Raw genomic sequence first — 23,620 nt, 5'->3', positions numbered from 1 at the left:
GCTGCTACTCGAATCAACTTTTGAATTACGACTCGGTAGAGAGAGAGCTCGTTACGGAGGCCGATGAAATCTTCTTAGCCGCGTTGCAGCCGTAATGAACTTGTCGGATGTACGAAGGGAGACGTTTCGATTTTGCTAATTGTGAGATCTGGATATTATATGCATGTTCACATATTGTTCTCACCCAACTTTTATTACCAAATGACATCGCTATATTCTACCACAGATAAATGAAAGAAACTACTTAGAATACTGATTATTTATTGTAAATTATCGGATTTCAGAATTACTACACTTTAAAATACTTTGAAAAATTTTACTCGTGTTCCTAAATCTTTAATTTCACCAAATACTTAAGATCCCTAGATCTTTAAGATTTCTATGTTGCTAATATACCTGAGCCCCTAGCACCTCTAGATCGTTAATATTTCCAAGTTGACAATATCCCTAGACGTTTAATATTCCAAGATTGCTAACATCCCTAGATCCGGAATATCCTCGGATCCGAAATATCCCTAGATTCAAAATACTCTTGATCCGAGATATCCCTAGAATTGGGACGACCCTAGATTCGGATTGTCCGTAGGTTTGGAATATCCCTAGATTCGAAATACCCCAGATCCGGAATATCTGTAGATTAGAAATACCCCAAATCCGAAATATCCCTAGATTCGGAATATCCCCGGATCCGAAATATCCCTAGATTCGAAATACTCCTGATCCGAGATATCCCTAGAATTGGGACGACCCTAGATTCGAAATGTCCCTAGTTTTGGAATATCCCTAGATTCGAAATACCCCAGATCCGTAATATCTCTAGATTAGAAATACCCCAAATCCAAAATATCCCTAGATTCGGAATATCCCCGGATCCGAAATATCCCTAGATTCGAAATACTCCTGATCCGAGATATCCCTAGAATTGGGACGACCCTAGATTCGGATTGTCCGTAGTTTTGGAATATCCCTGGATTCGAAATACCCCAGATCCGGAATATCTCTAGATTAGAAATATCCCAAATCCGAAATATCCCTTGATCCGGAATATCCCCAGATTCGGAATATCCCTGGATCCGAAATATTCCTAGATTCGAAATACTCCTGATCCGAGATATCCCTAGAATTGGGGCGACCCTAGATTCGGATTGTCCGTAGTTTTGGAATATCCCTAGATTCGAAATACCCCAGATCCGGAATATCTCTAGATTAGAAATACCCCAAATCCGAAATATCCCTTGATCCGGAATATCCCCAGATTCGGAATATCTCTAGATTAGAAATACCCCAAATCCGAAATATCCCTTGATCCGGAATATCCCCGGATCCGAAATAACCCTAAATTCGAGATACTCCTGATCCGAGATATCCCTAGAATTGGGACGACCCTAGATTCGAAATGTCCCTAGTTTTGGAATATCCCTAGATCCGAAGTATCCCTAGATTCGAAATACCCCAGACCCGGAATATCCTTAGAATCGAAATGCCCTTAGATTTGGAATATCCCTAGATCCGGGATATCCCTAGATTCCCTGTATTCCTGAACTTTCGATATCCCTGGTGCAGCAATGTTCCTAGAACCTGAAAAGTTTCTCGTTTGAAAAATATCGATTTGGCGTTCCAAAGAAACATCCGAGTTTCGCAAATAAAAATCGGTGACGTAACGCGGAGATGTAACTGCAGAAATTAAGATCGAACATCTGGTTAGATGCACGTAGCTGAGGAAAACGGCTAAATGGGCTGGTAGTAGCCGATAGTTACGATAATGGGTTTGTAATGGTACTTTAGGCTGCCGTTGTGAGGTTTAAATGGGGGTCTTTAAAGTGCTGCGTCGGATACCTGAGTTTTTGAAGCAGTCAACGGTTGTAACAGCGTGATTATGGAAGTAAGTACTTTACAGTTATACATCTGCGAGCTTTATTATCACTGTTGTATTTTCTGATACCGGGCACGAGCTGATGAACAGCTCCAGGGAATAATATATTTAGGCTAGTTAACTGGGATACTTAGGCGAAACCTTATCTCGGTACCTATTTTATGCTTCTAACGATACAGTTTCTGGATTTTGGAATAGGAAAAAGTTTATAATGTTAGCTGCAATATTAGCTGAACGATGTCGAGATATCTTTGCTGACTTTTTAATATCCTTGCTGGATATTTAAGTAACAGTACTGCTGGAATATGTAATTAGTGTATATTTGATGATACGAGTAAGGTAATATAGATTTAAATAAGGTAATATAGGTTTAAGAGATTCTCTTTGGTACGTGATAGCTTTTATTGTACAATTTTCATCAATTCATAAGTGCATTTAGGTAATGCATTAATCTGACTTCGATCGATTACTTTCGTGATGTACATATTTAAACAGCGACTTCGTTTAAATATTTATTCAGAGAGCTAAGTAGATATGCAAATACCATAGAATTTAATAACGAAAGAGTAGTAATACAAGTCGGGTCTCCAAGGAAAATAATCTCTGAATAAATTGACATTGCGAACGACAGCCCCCAACGGAAATGATTACATCTGCTAAACAGTAACGCAATTTTTCCTTACATAATTCCGTATTAAAGAAACATCATCCGTAGATCAAGACGAAGAAGAAGAAGAAGAGAAAGAGTAATTTCAGTCAAAGAAGTTTCCAGCCAAGAAACTGATTACTTTACACTTTGCAACTCCCCGAAGAATATCGTTTGAAAAATTCCGCCCAACGTTATTATCCTTCGTTCGTTTCCTCGAAAGATCCTTATAACTTGTTGATGAGAATGAAAAATTTATCGCTGTAGCCGAGAGCCACCGAAATAACATTGACAAAGAGGACGGAAAAATTGGAGAACGCGTTCGCAAAATGGAAAACTCGACTCTCGATTACGTTGAGAAAACGATCAAACGACGAAATGGAAAACTCGAGCTATTAATGGCGCCGCAAGATCGTAAAGAACCGATTGATTAATCGGAAAGAAATTACTGTCGGACGTAAAATAATTTACCGTCGTAAAAGTATACGAGATCGGTTGTTTACTCTCCAGTTATTTCTTGACGAATCGTAAAAGTTGTCTCTGTGAAATCAAAGATGGAGACATCGCTTGATGAGAAAACAGCGGAATTTGTCTGCGGTGTCGTTCCATTTAAAACTTTGTAGGTTACGTCGGAAGTTTATGAAGCTTAATACGGCAGTCGTTTTTCACCACAGTGGATATATTACTACCTAATTTTAGGAGGGATACAAGTAACGCGGAGACGGAACACTGCATTTAATTTACCAGACTTTTCTTGGAAAATTTCTTTACTGATGTAATATAATGTAGTCTTGTAGGATATATATCATGTGTTTCGTAACACTTCCATATCACCAACAATATCGAACATCCTACAGTGATATAATTATGTTAAGTCATAAGAAATGACAAAAATACGTGTGATCCGAAAGTAAGAGGTTCATCGAGGGTCTAAAGAGTTGAACGTGCTGGACCCGAATAAACGCATTCGAACCTGCAGCATTTTACCAGGAAGCATCGACTCGGAAGTCGATCGTAAAGGTCGACGCGCAGTTCCCACGTAATGATCAGGGAGGTAGATCGACTCTCTCTTCTCCCTCCGCATCCTTTCCGTATACACGCGTGCTCAGTTTTCGCTCGTACGCGCACGCGGAGACCGCCGTTAATTAAAGCTTCTTAGGACAGTCTGGAGTAGGCGAGCGTGTATGTAATTGTGCATTCCCCTGTTGGCAGGCCTGTTAAGAGAGGCTTTGTTTCAAGGAGGGGGCAGAGGAAGGGGTTGCGTAGGTCTCCGCGCGCCCGCAGACAATGCTCGGTCGAATACAATGCAATCCTGTGTTTGTATTTCTCCTGCACGAATTCTGCTTCGATATCATCTACGATCCCGGACTCTCTGTTTCTCTCTCTCTCAACAGTGTACGTATATTATGCGCGTCTTTTGCTACGCTCTGCCTTATACAGGGTGACCCGTAACTGTTGCGGTATAATCGAAAAAGTAGATTCGAGGTGATATGACAGAATGAATATGTCGGGGAATTTTTGTTTGTGTATGACATTGTTTGCGGGGAAATCAACTCTGAATATTAATCTGATAGAGTGGTTGCGCGAAGTGGTTGTACATCTACTTTATCTGTAAATGACGTTTGTAACAAGTGAAATACGGTTTCATTTCTATGGAAACATTTGTTGTTCAGAATGGGGGGTTTGCGAATTTTGTAATTTAGAAATATGTAAGCTTTTTAGGCTTTGAGTTTAGAAATTTAGAATTTTGTAATCTTTTAAATTTCCAAAATTCCAAATTTCGAATTCCAACATTGCGAATTCTAAAATTGTGAATTTCAACGTTCTAAATTTCAATTTTGGGAATTTCAATGTTTCGAGTTCCAAAATTGTGAATTCCACCGTTCCGAATTCCAAAATTGTGAATTCCAACGTTCCGAATTCCAAAATTGTGAATTCCAACGTTCCAAATTTCAAAATTGTGAATTCCACCGTTTCGAATTCCAAAATTGTGAATTCCACCGTTCCGAATTCCACATTTGTGAATTCCAACGTTCCGAATTCCATATTTGTGAGTTCCAATATTCCGAATTCCAAATTTGTGAATTCCAATGCTCCGAATTCCAAATTTGTGAATTCCAACGTTCCGAATTCCAAAATTGTGAATTCCAACGTTCCAAATTTCAAAATTGTGAATTCCACCGTTTCGAATTCCAAAATTGTAAATTCCAACATTCCGAATTCCAAATTTGTGAATTCCAATGCTCCGAGTTCCAAAATTGTGAATTCCTACGTTCCGAATTCCATATTTGTGAATTCCAACATTCCGAATTCCAAATTTGTGAATTCCAATGATCCGAGTTCCAAAATTGTGAATTCCAACGTTTCGAATTCCATATTTGTGAATTCCAACATTCCGAATTCCAAATTTGTGAATTCCAATGCTCCGAGTTCCAAAATTGTGAATTCCTATGTTCCGAGTCCCAAATTTGTGAATTCCAACCTTCTGAAATCCAAACTTGTGAATTCCAACATTCTAAATTCTAAAATTGTGAATTCCAACATTAGGATTCCCAAATTGTCAATCCCAACATTCCAAATTCCAAAATTCTGAATGTCAAAATCATGAGTTCCAACACTCCGAATTCCAGAATTCAAAATTTTTAAATCTCAATGTTCCATGTTCCAAAATCTTAAATTTCATCTTTTCTAATTGCAAACTCCCAATTTCCAAGTCTTGAAATACCCAACTTCTGTCCTTCCACCATTATATCTGACAACAAATGTAAAATACTATCATCGATACACTCATATCCAAAAGCCCCTATATCAAAATGTCATTCTACATTTCCCACGAGATTTTTCCGTAGAACGTAAAAACTATCGTCGAAGTTGCAACGACACCCCGTAGGGTAGGTTGTTTGTCACTGCACAGATCCTCTTTGTTACTCCAAGTTCTCTGCGACACAAGTTTCTATGCAGGCATCTATCTCTTCGGCTTTCTCTGCGCGCTCATTTTCATTTCTTTCCATGTGGTTCTGTGTCGTAGAATCGTCATGTACCTCTGTCTCCGTTTCGATGATCATCTTTCTCCATTCGTCGAGCTCTGTATTCTCTTCTCTGCTGTATCTCTTCTTTGTCCTAGCTGCACCCTCGTGTTCGTTCTGGTTCCGCTTGTCTTTTTGTCTCCCGAAGCTCTTCTGTTCAATCGGTCCGTCGTCACTTTGTCGTCTCGCCCACGCCACCGACACACGCTCCGGTTTCCGCGTGTTGAAGTTTCGAACTTCAGGGTCGAAGAAGTCGCGATGTACTCTCGTTTGGCCAAGGTCAACGAAGCTAACGAGCTTCGGGATCGTTAATAAACGTCGCTGATTCCTCGACATCTTCACTGCGATAAGGTTACTTCTCTGCCATATACACCGTGACCCTCAATATATAACCTTTTGTTACATTTACACTTTCTCCGAAGATACGGATTTTTAACACTCGCCAAACATATGTGATACATTTAACACTAGATTTACGGAACCCGTCAAAATGACGGATAATAGGTCTATTTTAGATGACAGAATTTGTTAAGAAATTTTTGTAAAAATGTCAACTTTCAGCAAAAGAATCAATGTTTTAGGCAGTTCACATATCATCTTCAATTTATTTATTTTTCTACTTTAGGTAAATTTAAATAAAAGTGACCATCAAACTCCGTAAATCTAGTGTTAACTAAAGCAACGTTAACCCATTGCCTTACAGTTTATTTGTCAGGTATTTTAGTACTATTTGTATAGGCAGTATTAACACATAGTAATGTACAATATTCCTTGACTGGGGAAATTGTAATTGGATTCTAATTATAATTTTTGGAAGTATAAGGTTTAAAAGGTAGAGAAAATGTGTGGAAGTGAGCGTGGAAATTTAGCTTATGGAACTACGGCGCGTGGAATTACAGTACGTGGGATTGTGGCGCGTGGAATTACAGTGCGTGGAATTACGGTGCGTGGAATTACTACCCGTGAGATTGCGACACGTGGAATTACAGTGCGTGGGATTGTGGCGCGTGAAATTACTACCCGTGAGATTGCGACACGTGGAATTACGGAGCGTGGAAATACTACGCGTGAGATTGCGACGCGTGGAATTACAGCGCGTGGAATTGCGTCGCGTGGAATTACGGCGCGTGGTACTACAACGTGTGGAATTACTACGCGTAGAAATACGATGCGTGGAATTACGACGCGTGCAATTACGGTGCGTGGAATTACTACGCGTAGAAATACGATGTGTGGAATTACGACGCGTGGAATTACGGCGCGTGGAATTACTACGCGTGAAATTGCGGCGCGTGGAATTACGGTGCATGAAACTACGACGCGTGGAATTACTACGCGTAGAAATACGATGTGTGGAATTACTACGCGTGGAATTACGGCGCGCGGAATTACGGCGCGTGGAACTACGACGCGTGGAATTACGGCGCGTGAAATTACTACGCGTAGAAATACGGCGCATGGAATTACAACGCGTGGAATTACGGCGCATGGAATTACTACGCGTGGAATTACGGCGCTTGGAATTACTACGCGTAGAAATACAATGCGTGGAATTACTACGCGTGGAATTACGGCGCGTGGAACTACGACGCGTGGAATTACGGCGCGTGAATTTACTACGCGTAGAAATACGGCGCATGGAATTACAACGCGTGGAATTACAGCGCATGGAATTACTACGCGTGGAATTACTACGCATGGAACTACGACGCGTGGAATTACTACGCGTAGAAATACGACGCATGGAATTACTACGCGTGGAATTACTACGCGTAGAAATAAATGAATCTTTCAAAAATCTGAACTCGCGCACACATCACCCCAACTAAAAAGAAACGTGGAGTAATTTGAGAGTGAAATGGGGTATGTATCGTACCTTTTTCTCTGTAAATCGGCCGTTGTAAAATAATCGAATCACCTGCTACTTCGAAACTTATACACCGGGACATCCTCGACAAATGGAGGATCATCGGTCACACGACTGAGCAATTGCTTTCGATTATCCGTAAGACTTCTCCAAGGATCTAGATTTATCTTCAAAACGTATAATCCTCGAGATTTATCGTCGCCTGTTACCATCCTTTATTTTCCACCGGGATGCTTCTAGATTTATATCGAACGCTATTCGTTTTTATTTCTTCCTGTATTACGACCCCATTTTACCTCTTCCGCTTTTGATTTTTTAGTATAAACAAAGTGCTGGTCATCGTTAATGATCCGGATCACCCTTCAAGATCCACTCAGATCGAAGGGTAGATTACGAGCCATATTTGTCTACCAGGTGTTCATCGATTACTCGTTTACTATCTAGGTTTTTTTTGACAAAATTTTGGGGAAATCTTTCGGTGAATCTCTGTCTCTCGCTAAATTTTTCTAAATTTTTTAATACAATGTACGTTCCAGAAAGTTGAAAAATGATCAAAGACGTGTTCGTAAGTGGAGGAACCGAGAGTATATCTCACCGTATGTATTTATTAGAAATATTAGTCCGATCGTGACGCCATATATTGGAGGTCTGAGAATTCAGACTCAACGCACGCAGGAGCACGTAAGTTATCCTCCTACTATCCAAGAATCCAAGATAACAAGAAATTCTTATTCCTATTCCGCGTCGATCGCTATCAAGAGCGGAATTTACCGTTCCCCGTTGTCTTCGTGACTAAGCCTAAGTTTGGTGCGAACACACCCTCGGAATTGCTCTTATCGGCATCCATGTGGTGGCGCTACTCGTTTTCCACCCCTTTGGCTTATCTCGCTGGCTGGAAAACCCTCTTTAGCCCGACGATTCTCTCCCTTTCCTCGCCGAGAAACAATACCTTCTAAAAAGGTATCAAAGTTTTTAGCGACGGCAAAAAAGGAAGAGGGGTAGGAATAGCTTAGAAGGGTGAGAACGCTGAGAAACAGAGGCTAGTGGGAACGCTTTATTTCAAGGCACAGTGGCTGTTATCCTCTTCTTCTAGCCATCACTTTCTCATGCAAATCCTCCGACACGTAAAATCATGTTAAGCTGAGTATTCAATGGCATACGGTTCGTACATACTGCTTCAAAATAATTTTATGCAGTTTCATTATCATTTTTAATATTGCATACATTATTTCATTTTATTTATATTTTTATGTTCTTGTAATTATGTTGAGATATTTATGTTGTGGGCCCTATTGCGTAAGATAGGTATGAGCGGCGATATAACGCGAGGCCATATAATGTGAGTACATTTCGAATTTTTACATATGTTACATTTCAAATTTTTAATTCCACAATTTCCAAATTCCAAAATTCCGAATTCCAAAATTCCGAAACACAAAATTTCGAATTCCAAAATTTCAAAATTCCAAAATTTTGAATTCCGAAATTCCGAATTCCAAAATTTCCAAATTCCAAAATTCCGAAACCCAAAATTTCGAATTCCAAAATTTTCAAATTCCAAAATTTTCAAATTCCAAAATTTCCAAATTCCAAAATTTCCAAATTCCAAAATTTCCAAATTCCAAAATTTCCAAATTCCAAAATTTCCAAATTCCAAAATTTCCAAATTCCAAAATTTCCAAATTCCAAAATTTCCAAATTCCAAAATTTTCAAATTCCAAAATTTCCAAATTCCAAAATTTTCAAATTCCAAAATTTCCAAATTCCAAAATTTCCAAATTCCAAAATTCCGAAACCCAAAATTTCGAATTCCAAAATTCCGAAACCCATAATTTCGAATTCCAAAATTCCGAAATCCAAAATTTCCAAATTCCAAAATTCCGAAACCCAAAATTTCGAATTCCAAAATTTCGAAACCCAAAATTTCGAATTCCAAAATTTCCAAATTCCAAAATTCCGAAATCCAAAATTTTCAAATTCCAAAATTCCGAAACCAAAAATTTCGAATTCCAAAATATTCAAATTTCCAAATTTCCAAATTCCAAAATTCCGAAACCCAAAATTTCGAATTCCAAAATTTTCAAATTCCAAAATTTCCAAATTCCAAAATTCCGAAACCCAGAATTTTGAATTCCAAAATTTGGAATTTCAAATTTTGAAATCCCAAAATCCAAATTTTGTAATTTCTAATTTCAACTTCCTAGTCCCAACACAGCAAGAATTTATAAATCGCAGAATTTCACCGCACCATTCGTGTAAATCAATAAACCAACGCAAACAAATAATCCCGGTAAAAAAAGTGCATTGTATATTATACACGAGCCTGGTATTTACCAACAGCAGTGCAAACGCACCTTTAAATGCACTCACACATTGTTCTCAGGGTGCGTGACTGTTTAAATGTTACCCCCTCGGGCAGTTCGAACAACTTTTTTCCCTCCCATTTTCTCGTATACGCTTTTATCGCGCTCCTTACTCGCTCGTTCTCTCAATATTGTCCTCTTCTTTGCTTATTCGCACTTTCGTTCGTCTCCGGTACACACCCTCTTTCTGGCGTTTGCATTTTTCTCTCGTTTCCATCCCTTTTTTCCACTTTGTTCGCTCGTTCCTCTACTCTCCAGCTGTTTTTGATTTTTCAACTTTTCAACAGTCTCCGGCGTTTGTTTGTGCGTAACGTTGACAAAGCGTTGCGTTGGCCCGTTCGTTCGCTTCTCAGAATAAACATTGCAATTTACGAAATGCACACAAGTCGTCAAATATTTATGTTTGATATACTGCCGGTGAGATGCTCGTCCTGTTTCTACGGTTCGCGACAGGTGAAGACAGTCGAAGAGTACATAAGAAAGACTGAAGTGTATTTTCTACAAACATTATTCATAAACAGCATAAATGTGTATAAACATGTATGGAACTGTTAATATTTCCATACACAAAAGAACGTTTTCTACAAATTTTATTCATAAACAGCATAAATGTGTATAAACATGTATGGAACTGTTAATATTTCCATACACAAAAGAACGTTTTTCTTAGAAATTTAATTCTGTCACATATAACCTTTACTTTGCGATTTTCGGTGTGAGGTTCTATGGGACAGAAAAGAAAAATAAATCAGTTCAGTACAAAGGCGAACAATGTACGGGTTTAACGACCCCAGAAACAATGATTTTTATTTTCCGAACATCCTGCGACGAAATCTTTCTTATCGTGGCTCGCTTTATCCGTTTCCGGGCGAGATCAAAAAATTTACGAGGATGCGTCGATGTCGTAACTTCCGCTCTGGCGAGGGGGGCGTCAAAATTAAAAGCGAACGACCGCTGCAAAATGTCGAGCGGAGAGCGTGAAAAAGCCGGCAGCCTAGCCAGGGGAAATTGAGTTATCATGCAACTGTATTGCGTGACGTACCGTTTTGATAAAATTAAACGCCAATAATGCATCGCGTGAACGTTCACGGCTTTCTTTTTTCGCCCGAAACCGGTGCCATTGATCACAATGATTCGGCTGAGGCCGAAAGATACGATTATAATGGACTCTGCAATAATATTTATTTCTCATTAATTCGGATCGCGAGTTAACGCTTTTATCAACGGTACATTGAACAAAATTTTATAGCTTTTATATGTATAATCTGGTCTCGTGTGAATCCATTTATAGAAATTGCGATTCAAACATAAATACGTGATATTGACAATTATTTTATTTAGAGATACGGAAATATGGGGATATAGGGATTTCAGGAAACTGGGGATTTTTTTAATGCACATATTTTGGAGGTGTAGAGATTTCGCGATGTAGGAGATTATAGATCTAGGGATTTCAAAATTTGGAAATTTCACGATTTTTTAAAATTTAGTGATTCTTGGATTCAAGTGATTTTTGTGATATCTAGGTATTTTTTGCAATATCTAGGGATTTTTACTACACCTAGGAATTTTGGGCAATATCTAGGAATTTTTTGCAACATCGATGGACTTTTACTACATCTGAGGATTTTTTGCAATATTTAGGGATTTGTACTAAGCCTAGGGATTTATTGCGATATCTAGGGATTTTTACTACGTCGAAGGACTTTATTACATCTAGGGACTTTTGGCAATATCTAGAGATTTTTACTACACCTAGGGATTTTGGGCAATATCTAGGAATTTTTTGCAACATCGAAGGACTTTTACTACATCTAAGGATTTTTTGCAATATTTAGGGATTTTTACCACATCTAGGGATTCTTCAAAATATATTAATTTTCGTATCTGAAGTACTGCTGCATTCAGAGGTTTTCAAGATCTAGTAATTTCGGGATATAGGAACTTTTTCCGCGCCTAGAGATTTTTTAAATGTACCAGTTTCATTGTCTGAGGCTTCTAAGGGTAATAGAGGAATCCGAACGTAACAAGATTTTGCAACTGCGACGAGAATTAGAATATTTGTTCGAAGATTTTTTGTACACTGAATCACTTTAACGATACAAGTTAAAAAATATCATAAATTTTTCATGCGAAATCGCGAGAGCCATAAAAAGACGCAGTATTAAGAACACGAGCATACGTTAATCAAAGAAATTTCCTCGTTATTAAAAAAGTTGCCGAAAGTTATTGCCTACTAAACTTTATTCTTCAGAGTTGGGTCTCGGATCTTAGCAGGTGTTCCTGCGAGTCAAAGGTATTTATAACTTGAAAAGCAAGCGTTTCTGAACAGATGTTTTGTATAAACTTTTCTATGCTGAAATAGCACTGCCTATTATTAACAGTGGCACGCATTAATTTCTCTCCAAATAATTATTATGATCATAATAAATAAATTTTCTTTTCTACATTACCATTCGACTGGTAATCTTTAAGAGTATTAAAAATCATAAGTTTATTCTCAGAATACTGTATGTCGTGATTATGAAGTTTGCTGTAAAACACTACAAAAGAATAGAATTTGTTATACTGTTCATTACATATGTCCATCATTAATATGTATACGTATACTATTTAAAAGTGGAGGAACTTTCTTCTTACAACCTCCTTACATTCTAATGTACATTACTAATTTATTTCGTTAATTTCTAATTTTTCTATCATAACCAAACTATTCTGACTTTCTCAACTCCTTCCTTTCGACGCAAACCATAACAGTCTCCCCGGCGTTTACTTCTTGATTACTTGACCAATGACCTCCATTAGAGTCATTCTATTAAAATAGCATCAGGTCGGCTGAAAGTCGACGGCCAATTTGTTACATGCACAGCCGGGGCATCGGTCTCCCGCGTTCAGAAAACATTTCTAGTTCTGTATCGGGCTGATCTTCGCGGGAGTAACGGGTTCAATGGTTCAGATCCGAGAAGGGAATCAGGCTGTTAAGTTGTCGCTGCCAACTGCAGATCCGCAAGAAAAAGAGAACGAAATGCACGGAGGCCGTTAAGTGTTTTTCTCGGGCTTTTGCATCCTGAACATTTCCAGTTTCTAACGCGAACTAACTTTCTTCTCGCTTCGGTGTACCTCGCCTCAAAAAATTAACTATCCCCGGTTTTTCCTTCGGGTTAATTCCCTGGGGAAATAAAAATTTTGCGAAAAGTTGAAATTGATGAGGCACGTTCTCTTTCTCGTTTAGATGTAGCGAAACGACAAAATGGACGATGAATCAACTCCCTCGTGAATGGTGGCCATATATGGGGACTTTTATGCAAATTCGTGTTCCTCGGCCGTCATCCGCTAAATATATCTTTTGCTCGAGATATCCACGTATAAGAATACATATTTAAGTATTTAACAACCAGTTGGCAGCGATGATATTACAAAATACAAAAAATTCGAAAGGGTTTACTTCGAGAGATATAATCAAGGAGTTGAAAACTGTTTTTATCTGTAGCAGTATGGGTGATCAAATTTTTTATGAAAAGGTTAAATGGAATTATAAGAAGATGGCGACTCATAATTTCCAGGCGTACTAAGTTACGTAAAAAATTTACAACCATGAACTAATTTAATAACTCCACCAGCTCGTAATACCCGAACAAAATAATTAATTACGGAAAATAAAATGAATAATTTCTTCTCTCAAACACGGTCACATATATTGATTACAACCTAGTTACACTTATACATTACTCGATCGATAATTGCTTTACCACCTCCTAGAGATAATTGCTTCCACCTACAGAATTTCGTTTATACTTATATATTTTCATGAAGAATATCTTTCTATCTTCGAGCACTTTCTCGTTAGACCAAATTAGCGAGCCAGGTTGTCAAGTGTCCATATAATTACACGCGACATAAATCTCCATATACCCGGCCGTTCTTCGGCCAACTTCGTACAACATGCTTCGACCATCGAGCTGGCTGTACAAGAATTTCTTGTTGCGTCTTCGAGGCGAGGCGTCGTCGCCATCAGTTTCTTGTATACTTGTAAAACACCGTGCTACGACGACGCGTGCAGTTCAAGACGTGACAAGCATTGGCGTAAGTACTATCGTGCACAGCTGGAAAGAAGTCTCGCGACTCTGTACAGGCACAAGAAGCGTAGCTCGGTATATATTGAAAATTAGAAATTTGGTAACTCAAGAGTATTCAATGTATCAAATATGAAGAATTTGGAATTTGCAGATTCGAGGTTTAGGGATTTCGGGATACTGAGATCTAGGGATATTTGAGCTTAGGGAACAATTTCTAGGGAATTCAGAATGCAGAGATTAACGAATCTAGGGATTTTGGAATCTAGGAATTTTGGGATGCAGATTTCGGGATTTTGGGACACTGGAATCTAGGGATTTTGGTATTTAGCAATTTTGGAATATAGGGATTTTTGAATCTAGGGATTTTGGAATCTAAGGATTTTGGTATCTAGGGATTTTGGTATCTAGGGATTTTGGTATCTAGAAATTTTGGAATCTAGGGATTTTGGAGTCTAGAAAATTTGGAAACTGGGAATTTTTGAATCTATGGATTTTACTATCTAGGGATTTTGAAGTTTAGAAATTTTGGAAACTGGAAATTTTTGAATCTAGGGATTTTGGAATCTGAGGATTTTGGTATCTCGAAATTTTGGAATCTAGGGATTTTGGAGTCTAGAAAATTTGGAAACTTGGAATTAGAGAATCTAGGGATTTTGGAATCTAAGGATTTTGGGATCTCGAAATTTTGGAATCTAGGGATTTTAGAGTCTAGAAAATTTGGAGACTGGGAATTTTGGAATCTAGGAATTTTGGAATCTAAGGATTTTGGTATCTAGGGATTTTGGCATCTAGCAATTTTGGAATCCAGGAACTTTAGCATCTAAGGATTTCCGCGTCTATTGATTTTTGAATCTAAGGAATTTTGTATCTAGAGTTTTTTGCATCTAGGGATTTTTTGGGTTCAGAGATCTCAGCATCTAGGGATTTAGGGATGTAGAGATTACGAAATTTAGTGACTTTTAAGATCTCCGTATTTCCAAATGTAGGGACGTTTTGTATTTAGGTTCTTCCAATCTAGGAATTATAATATTGAGAAATTTTGTAGTCCGATAATTTCGGTATCTTAGAATTTCCGAACGTGTATATTTGATACTACTTGAATCTGACAATATGGCGATCTAGATATATTGCAATTCAGAATATTATACCTGGCATGCAAGCATGTTATTTCACAAAATATTTAACCGTACCGTATGAATGAACGAGACACCGTTATTTTTCGAAACGATGTAATCAAGTCCGAGCTCATCAAGTAGAGTAGCGACGCATACGACGTAACGCGACAACATCGTAGAATCGTGATAACATTATCACGCGAGACAGAGTAGGCACAGTGTAGGACGTAACTCTGTCAGCAACAATGCACACGATTGATATCGATTCAACTCGATCAAGCTGTGCCACGCTTAGATAGGAGGTTCTCTCATCTGTCAGAAACAAGGTTCTCGCGTGAATCATCCGACCGTGCACGCGGTGCGTGAGTGCACGCACTGCACACCGTGGATCGGTAAAGTGTACCCGGAAACAGGTGTCGACGGTGACGTTGCATTTACGGGGCTTCGACGAACACGCGAACAACAGGTTCGGGTGTGACACTTTTTATCGATCGCGAACATGCTAACCGGGTAAATTAAGATGTCCAGATATCGGGGAGAAAGGTACATCGCCGAATTAATCATTTTTTGTGTATTGGATCATAAGAGGAAGGTCAAGTTTTTTAAGTGGAATTATATCTTCAAACACGTTCAATTTCAGAATCTAGAGATTTCGGCACTAGAGGTTTCCAAATCTAGGGATTTCGGAATGTAGGAATTTCGAGATACAGATTTCGGAATCTAGGAAGTTTTATATTTAGGGATTTCAAGGTCTATAAAGTTTTGGATCTAGGGATTTTGATATCTGGTGATTTCAGAATCTAGGAAATTTTTGATCTAGGGATTTCAGGATTCAGTAAATTTTTGATCCAGGAATTTTAGAATCTAGGGATTTCTGAGTTCAGGGAATATTTCATCTAAGGATTTGTTAGTCTAGGGATTTTAATACCTGGGGATTTCAGAATCTAGGTAATTTTGGATTTAGGGATTTCAGGATTCAGTAAATTTTTGATCTAGGAATTTTAGAATCTAGGGATTTCTGAGTTCAGGGAATTTTCATCTAAGGATTTGTTAGTCTAGGGATTTTAATATCTGGTGATTTCAGAATCTAGGAAATTTTTGATCTAGGGATTTCAGGATTCAGTAAATTTTTGATCTAGGAATTTTAGAATCTAGGGATTTCTGAGTTCAGGGAATTTTTCATCTAAGGATTTGTTAGTCTAGGGATTTTAATACCTGGGGATTTCAGAATCTAGGTAATTTTGGATCTAGGGATTTCAGGATTCAGGGAATTTTTTATCTAGAGACTTCTTGAGTTAGGAATTTTAGTATTTGTGGATTTCAGATTCTTTAGGCTTCGACATATCCCTATAGATATAGGGATTTCAAAATGTAGTTCTCTTTTGAGATAGGACTTCGGAATCTAGAAGTGAACTGCATTTTTCAGCAGAACTTAATTTGCCACATTTTTGAAATCAAACAATGTAGACATTTGTTCAACTATAAAATGTAGCAAATTAAACTTTCTCAAAGAATGATGCCATTTTCGGTTTCATAAAAGCGGCCGATATTACACTCGAAATAAATGTCCGTTTATAGAAAATATCGTAGTACGCCAGCGTCATTTTCCGATTCAAGTGCACCGACATGCGCGCCGCGTCGTAAAACGTATCTCGTTGTTATAAATGGTTGAATGTAAATTAAAATAAATGCCACATACGTTAGAACGCGGACAAGGTTCGAAGGGGTTAAACAAAGAAAGCGTGATGCGGTAATAATCGGTAGCCCACGGTCTCGAGGCTCGCGATACGACGTTGTATTTTCGACGTTCTTTCTATCGTGGTGAACAATCGCCGGAACTCGTTAAAAGCCCTCGCGTCTGTCAGTCGCTACGACGTACATTAATAATGTACACTCTTCTGCATAATGACTACTCGTTTCTTTTCTTTGTCTCTTCCCCCTAGCTACCCCATGCTGCACTTATTTTAGCCTCAACGTCAAACGCTGTCGAAATCGTTCCGAGGTATATTTATTATCGGGACACTCGATGCATGTATTGATTCTTTAATCGCCGTACCTTCATTGTTTCGTTCTTTATTTATTGGGAATTGATACATTGACTAATGAATCGGTTCTGAAGGGTTCTTAGAATTTTTAGAAATGTACTGTGGTTTTTCTGAGTTCTGACATATGTGAAACACCGAATGTTTATTGGAAATGATAGTGGTAATAACAGAAGATGGGGTACATGTTGAATGTACATGGGGGATCTTTTATTGTGATTTCATGAGCTTACTGATAAAAGAATTTCTTTAAAATTAGATCAAACTTTCATTCAATGACTCGTGGATCTATAGACCAGATGTCACGCAAATTCGAACGTGTATTTAACTAAAGTTGATTGATTGATTGATTGATTATTGTTGTGGGCGTCGACTACTATGGTCATTAGCCCGTTAACTAAAGTATACTAAAATTATCAGACCGGTTAAATGACCGCTTCATAAGTTTCTCATCATAAGGTACACATTTTGTTAAAATACATTCCCTGAACTCAGCACTGATTTTCATCAAAATGAAGAATAAATGTGTGTACTAATTTATGTTGCATCGTTTGTTTATTTATTTTTTGATTAATTGATTGATTGATTTTATAAAAGCCTCGACTCCTATGATCATTGGTCCAATATTTATATTCGAACTTCATTTTTAATTTCAACTTGAGTACACATTATGTGTCAGTATGTTTAGTAAATATCGAGCAAACACATAGAATCAGACTTAAAACGAATCGTAAAAAAGTACCGAGCAAATAAATCGAGCGATTATACCCGTGGCGATCCCAGATCAGACACGGGTCTCATTTTGATGTCCCGTCACGGCCGCCCATGGCCTTTGATTGCCGTTTGCCACGTAGCCGATTTCGCGTCAGAGAAATGGCACGCAATGCGTTCGGCATTACGAAATCGTGTGGTATCGAGCAGCCGCTATCACCGAAACGGAAGCCGGCAAATAAAAAGCTCGGAAAATCGTTCGGTGGCTCGTCCGCGGGTCCGGTGTCGTGGAAAGGTCGAACGTGAGGAAACGACGACCCCGAGAGCCGCAAACACGGACGTTTGCGTAGTATGTTCACGTACGACATCGAAGACGCGCGCACTTGACACTCTGCGCCATCGACGAGTTCACGCGCGGCAACGCTCGCGGAATACCAAGCCGACGAGCGAGACGCCAGCGATCTTCTGGCGAGCTCGAGAGGGATTTAGAGATGTTGCGGGAAACAGAGTGGACGTATCGAACGATACGGTGAACGGTAAATCTGGCTTTCCTACGGAAAGTATAGTAGCGGACGGTGCTGCTCCCACACGTTTCCACAAATTTATTGGACACATCGGACCTTCGGGATGGGCTAATATCTGCTTGATCTTGCAATTTCGAGATCGACAGGTAAGAAATTTGTGAATGCGGAGGACAATCGACGATTTGTGGATTTTGGGGAATGTGAGAGCATTGAGGTTTTTGGTAGACTGTCAAATATAAGGAATTCCGGATTCAGGGATTTTTATTTGGGGTATTTCGTACCTGGAGACAGTTGAATTTAGGGATTTTTAGAAATTAGGAATTTTCTGAATTTAGGTATTTTTTGGATCTAGAGATTTTTTGAATTTAGGAATTTTTTGGATCTAGAGATTTTATGAATTTAGGTATTTTTTGGATCTAGAGATTTTTTGAATTTAGGTATTTTTTGGATCTAGAGATTTTATGAATTTAGGTATTTTTTGGATCTAGGAATTTTTTGAATTTAGGTATTTTTACGATCTACGGATTTTTGCAATCGAGAGATTTTTAGAACCCAGGAATTTTTTGGATCTAGATATTTTTTGAATTTAAGTATTTTTGTGTTCTAGGGATTTTTGAATTCAGGGATTTTTTTGGATCTAGGGATTTTTTGAATTTAAGTATTTTTGTGTTCTAGGGATTTTTGAATTCAGGGATTTTTTTGGATCTAGGGAATTTTTGAATTTGAGACAGGGGAGTCTCGAGCTCAGGACAGGTAAATCTAAGAATTTTTTAAATCTAGGGACTTTGCATAGAAATCCTCAGATTGGTCCTAGGAATTATTAAATTTTGAGGTTTTAATGCATATATAATTATTAACATATATAGTGGACAAATGATTGTGTGTAGGAATTTTTGTACCCATACGCTATTAGGTATAAGTTAATGCATCTAGGGATTTTATAATGTAAGAATTCGGTATTTAATGATTTTTAGGTGTCAGATTTGTAAATTGAGGAATTCGGAGATTTATAATCTTGAAAAAGCATATGCATCCACAAAATATCAATATCAGCTATAAAGAACTGCAACATCAATAAAACCGTCATAACAAATAACCAATAGATACGAAGATAACCACGTATTATCCACATACGCAACTTGAGATATCCGTACAGATATACGAAGAAAATATCCAATTCCCTGACGATGCGTCCTCGCTAAACAGCCAAATATTCATCGTCCCCGAAGTATCGTAGCGAACGGGAGAAATGAATAAAAATTGGTGTTTCCTTCGGTATCCGACCCTCGAGCGAGGACACGCTGGCGAGCGTATGTGTATCATTTCGCTCCGTACAAAGCATAAACCACGCAACAAAGCGGTTCGTATAAAATTATGTCCCCGTACGTCCTCGAAACCACGTCCATAAATGCAGCGTACGAGAGGGACACGAATTTTCGTGTCGCAACTCGTCCCTGGAAACATAGACATTCCCTTCGATCGCGTGTCCTCCAGCTCGCATAAGAATAGGTGGATGGAAGCTCTCGAAGGTAAAGTAGCGCCGAGGGAACCAACCTCGAAGGGCGTGCCACGAATTTTTGATAGATACACCTTTGGAACCTTACTGACTAGCAGACCCTTTTTACTCCCAGACGCAGAAATACGCAGTCGTATCGGAAAGGATATTGAAACACGACCGTTAAATCGAGGGTTGGTGTCGAACAACGTTAAGGGTCAAAGGACAAACAAAATTTTACGAGCAAGGGAAGCATATGGAAACATTTTTTTTTTGCTTTTAAAGGTAAATTGCAAAATTTATTTGTATAGGACTCTTAAGTGTAGTATGGAGAATATGATATTAGTAATTTAGGGAATTTTTGAGAATTTGGGGAAATTATACAATTAGGAGTTGCGAGAGTTTGGAAATCTGGGGAATGTGGGGAATTTGTGAAATTAGGAACTGGGAGAATTTGGAAATTTGGGGAATCTGGGGAATCTAGGGAATTTGGTGATTCGGGGGATTTGGGGAATCGGAGGATTTGAAGAATTTGCGAAATCTGGGAATTTTTGGGAATCTAAGGAATTTGGTGAATGGGGGGATTTGGGGAATTGGGAGAATTTGGGGAATCTAGAGAATTCGAGGAATCTAGGGAATTTGGCGAATCCGGGGATTTTGGAAATCTGGGGAATTTAGGGAATCGGGAGAATTTGGGGAATCCAGAGAATTCGGGGAATCGGGGGATTTTAGAAATCTGGGGAATTTGAGGAATCGGTAGAATTTGGAGAATCCAGAGAATTCGGGGAATCTAGGGACTTTGGTGAATCGGGGGATTTGGGAAATCCGGGGAATTTGGGGAATCGGGGATTTGGGAAATCTGGGGAATTTGGAAAATCTGGAAAATGTGGGAAATTTAGGGAATCTAGAGAATTTAAAGAATCTAGGGATTTTATGGAATTCGAAAATGAACTTGAAAAATTTTAAGATTCAGGAATTTGAGGAATTTCCAAAATTTGTAGTTACACAGCTAAGAAAATCTCCACAATTTCACAAATTTTTGCATAATAATGAATCTGTCAAAATACATAAATATAAAAATTTGAAAAATTGATAAGTTTGTAACCAAACACCAGAATGAAACGTATTCTAGTTACGCCACTGCAGCGATAGTTTGCGACGCGTGTAAAGAATATAGTCGTTCCATTCAGCGACGCAGCTGATTCGTAAGAAAAGGGAAAACTTGTAAATAGTATACTCGAAGAAAGAAGTTCAATCGAGAAGTTCGAACGACTAGGTGGGCTGATTTTTTTTCATGGGAAGTCTCGAGTCTAAAGGAATCCAAATAAAGGAGAAAAAAGAAACAGAGCATCGTTACGATGGCTGGCATAAATTTCGCTGGTAGGATATTGAAAATTTCAACCCTACACAATCCTTAGCAGACCCTTACTCGGGAAATTTGATAAGGTTCTATGGGATACTTTGGTAGACCGTTCGATACTGTTTATTATAGTAAACATGATATAATATTTTATGCAAAAGAGACAGTTGTAGATGAACAGGATATTTTTGCACAATTATTTTTGATAAAATATTGTTCATAAAGATAATTATCTTTGACAAGGTATTATTTAAAGACAGTGACTTTTTACAAAATTCTGTATATACACAATTAATTCAGGCAAAATGTTGTTCATGTACAATTAACTTTGATAAGATATTGTTTACAGTCAATCACTTTTAACAAAATATAGTATATACAGAATTAATTCAGGCAAAATATTGATCACATACAATTAACTTTGATAAGATATTGTTTACAGGCTATCACTTTTGCAAAGACATTGTTAATTTACCTCTGACAAAACATTTACAGACAATTAGTTACTTTCGAATACCTAAAATAATTAGTAGAGCAAAAAGTTTCGTGAAACACAGAAGTGTTGCAATAAAAGCAGTGAAAGTGTCACTTAACTCCGTGTTGCATTCTGTTACAAATATGCGACACAAAACAGAGCACGAAAGATATCCCTTGAAATATATACTTCGACTGAAATGACAGAGTTCGTAAAATAATTATCCGTGTAAAAGACTTAATCGATCTACCGAAGAAAAGTTCCAGCTGTTTCGTTTAATTGTATCCAGTAAAAGTTAATTACTGTAGGAAGCATCGACAGACAACACAGTTACCGTCTGTAAGCACGCGAACGAACTAGGAAAAAATGAACCCGTGTCGTTGACCGGAGAGTTTCGCTCGAGTTTCACCAACGGGTGTTACTCTAATAGAATTCAGTAAATTACTTACCGACAAGTCCTGCGGTGTACTTCGATTCCCTTAGGATTCACCGATCTGGAAAGAAGAAATTAACGATACGTTATTATATGTAGATTCATCGTTACGTTGCATTAAACCGATCAATTACTGATTCATTAAGTGTTAATTAAAATCTTAATTAATGTGTAATGCATTCGGAACATTAGATCTTCACGTGTATTTATTAGCTATACTGTTATGTTAAGGGTATTTTGGATGGATTGTATGAGTTGCTTTGATGATTTGAAGGTTGTAACTCAAAGGTTGTAATGAGTGGCAATATAATAGGTAGATTGTGCAATGCGAGATAGTGTAATGGATTGTTTGTGCAATGTATAGGAAAACAACGCGTTCATTGCACAACGCGACGAGTGCATAATGTATACTACAGTAACGCAATGATTACACAACGCATAGGACAACAACGCATTGATTGTACAACGCGACGATTGTACAACGCATGGTACATCAACGCACTGATTGTACAACGCGATGATTGTACAACGCATGGTACATCAACGCACTGATTGTACAACGCACCGTACATCAACGCACTGATTGTACAACGCGACGATTGTACAACGCATGGTACATCAACGCACTGATTGTACAATGCACGGTACATCAACGCACTGATTGTACAACGCACCGTACATCAACGCACTGATTGTACAACGCGAAGATTGTACAACGCACAGTACATCAACGCACTGATTGTACAACGCATGGTACATCAACGCACTGATTGTACAACGCGACGATTGTACAACGCATGGTACATTGACGCACTGATTGTATAATGCATGGTACATCAACGCACTGATTGTACAACGCGACGATTGTACAACGCTTGGTACATCAACGCACTGATTGTACAACGCATGGTACATCAACGCACTGATTGCACAACGCGACTATTGCACAAGGCATGGTACAACAATGCGTTGATTGTACAGCGCGACAATTATTCAACGCATGGTACAACAACGCATTGATTGTACAACGCATGGTAGATCAACGCGTTAATTTTACAATGTGACAATTACTCAACGCATGGTACATCAACGCGACGATTGTACAACGCATGGTACATCAACGCACTGATTGTACAATGCATGGTAGATCAACGCGTTGATTGTACAACGCGACAATTATTCAACGCACGATACAACAACGCAACGATTGTACAATGCATGGTACATCAACGCGTTAATTGTACAATGCGACAATTACACAACGCATAGTTCAACACATCGATTGTACAACGCATAGTACAACACGTTGATTGTATAACGCGTCTACCAAACAACTTGATCATACAACGTGTCTAATAAATACTAGGTTGATTGTACAACGCATCGAAGCCACTCCATGTCAAACAAATAACACATCCATTCTACATCACACCGAATAAACAACCTGCCGCTCAACTTCCCAACACAAACAACATCAAACACACGTCCCCCCAACAGTCAAAAAAGCAATACTATCGAGTTAAACTTTGAAGAACGTACTTTCGTAGCTATGGATAGAACAGCCGTCGAACTATGTGTTCCCAAACAATGTACAAAGAGTAACTTCAATTTGTC

At 38.4% G+C, this 23,620-nt stretch overlaps 1 protein-coding gene across 7 annotated transcripts in view; it reads right to left on the bottom strand.

The window, feature by feature from the left end:
- The window catches only part of LOC100877696 (uncharacterized), a 186,010-nt gene that overhangs the window by 98,730 nt on the left and 63,660 nt on the right, over positions 1-23,620 (bottom strand). For all 7 annotated transcript variants that reach the window (XM_076533469.1, XM_076533476.1, XM_076533459.1 and 4 more), the window contains one exon: positions 22,023-22,067. The gene's annotated coding sequence lies outside the window, so the exon portion shown is untranslated. The remainder of the gene's footprint in view (positions 1-22,022; positions 22,068-23,620) is intronic.

This window comes from Megachile rotundata, chromosome 1 (assembly GCF_050947335.1).
Source record: "Megachile rotundata isolate GNS110a chromosome 1, iyMegRotu1, whole genome shotgun sequence".
Classification (NCBI taxonomy): Eukaryota; Metazoa; Arthropoda; class Insecta; order Hymenoptera; family Megachilidae; genus Megachile; species Megachile rotundata.
This window is presented reverse-complemented; position numbering and strand designations above follow the sequence as displayed.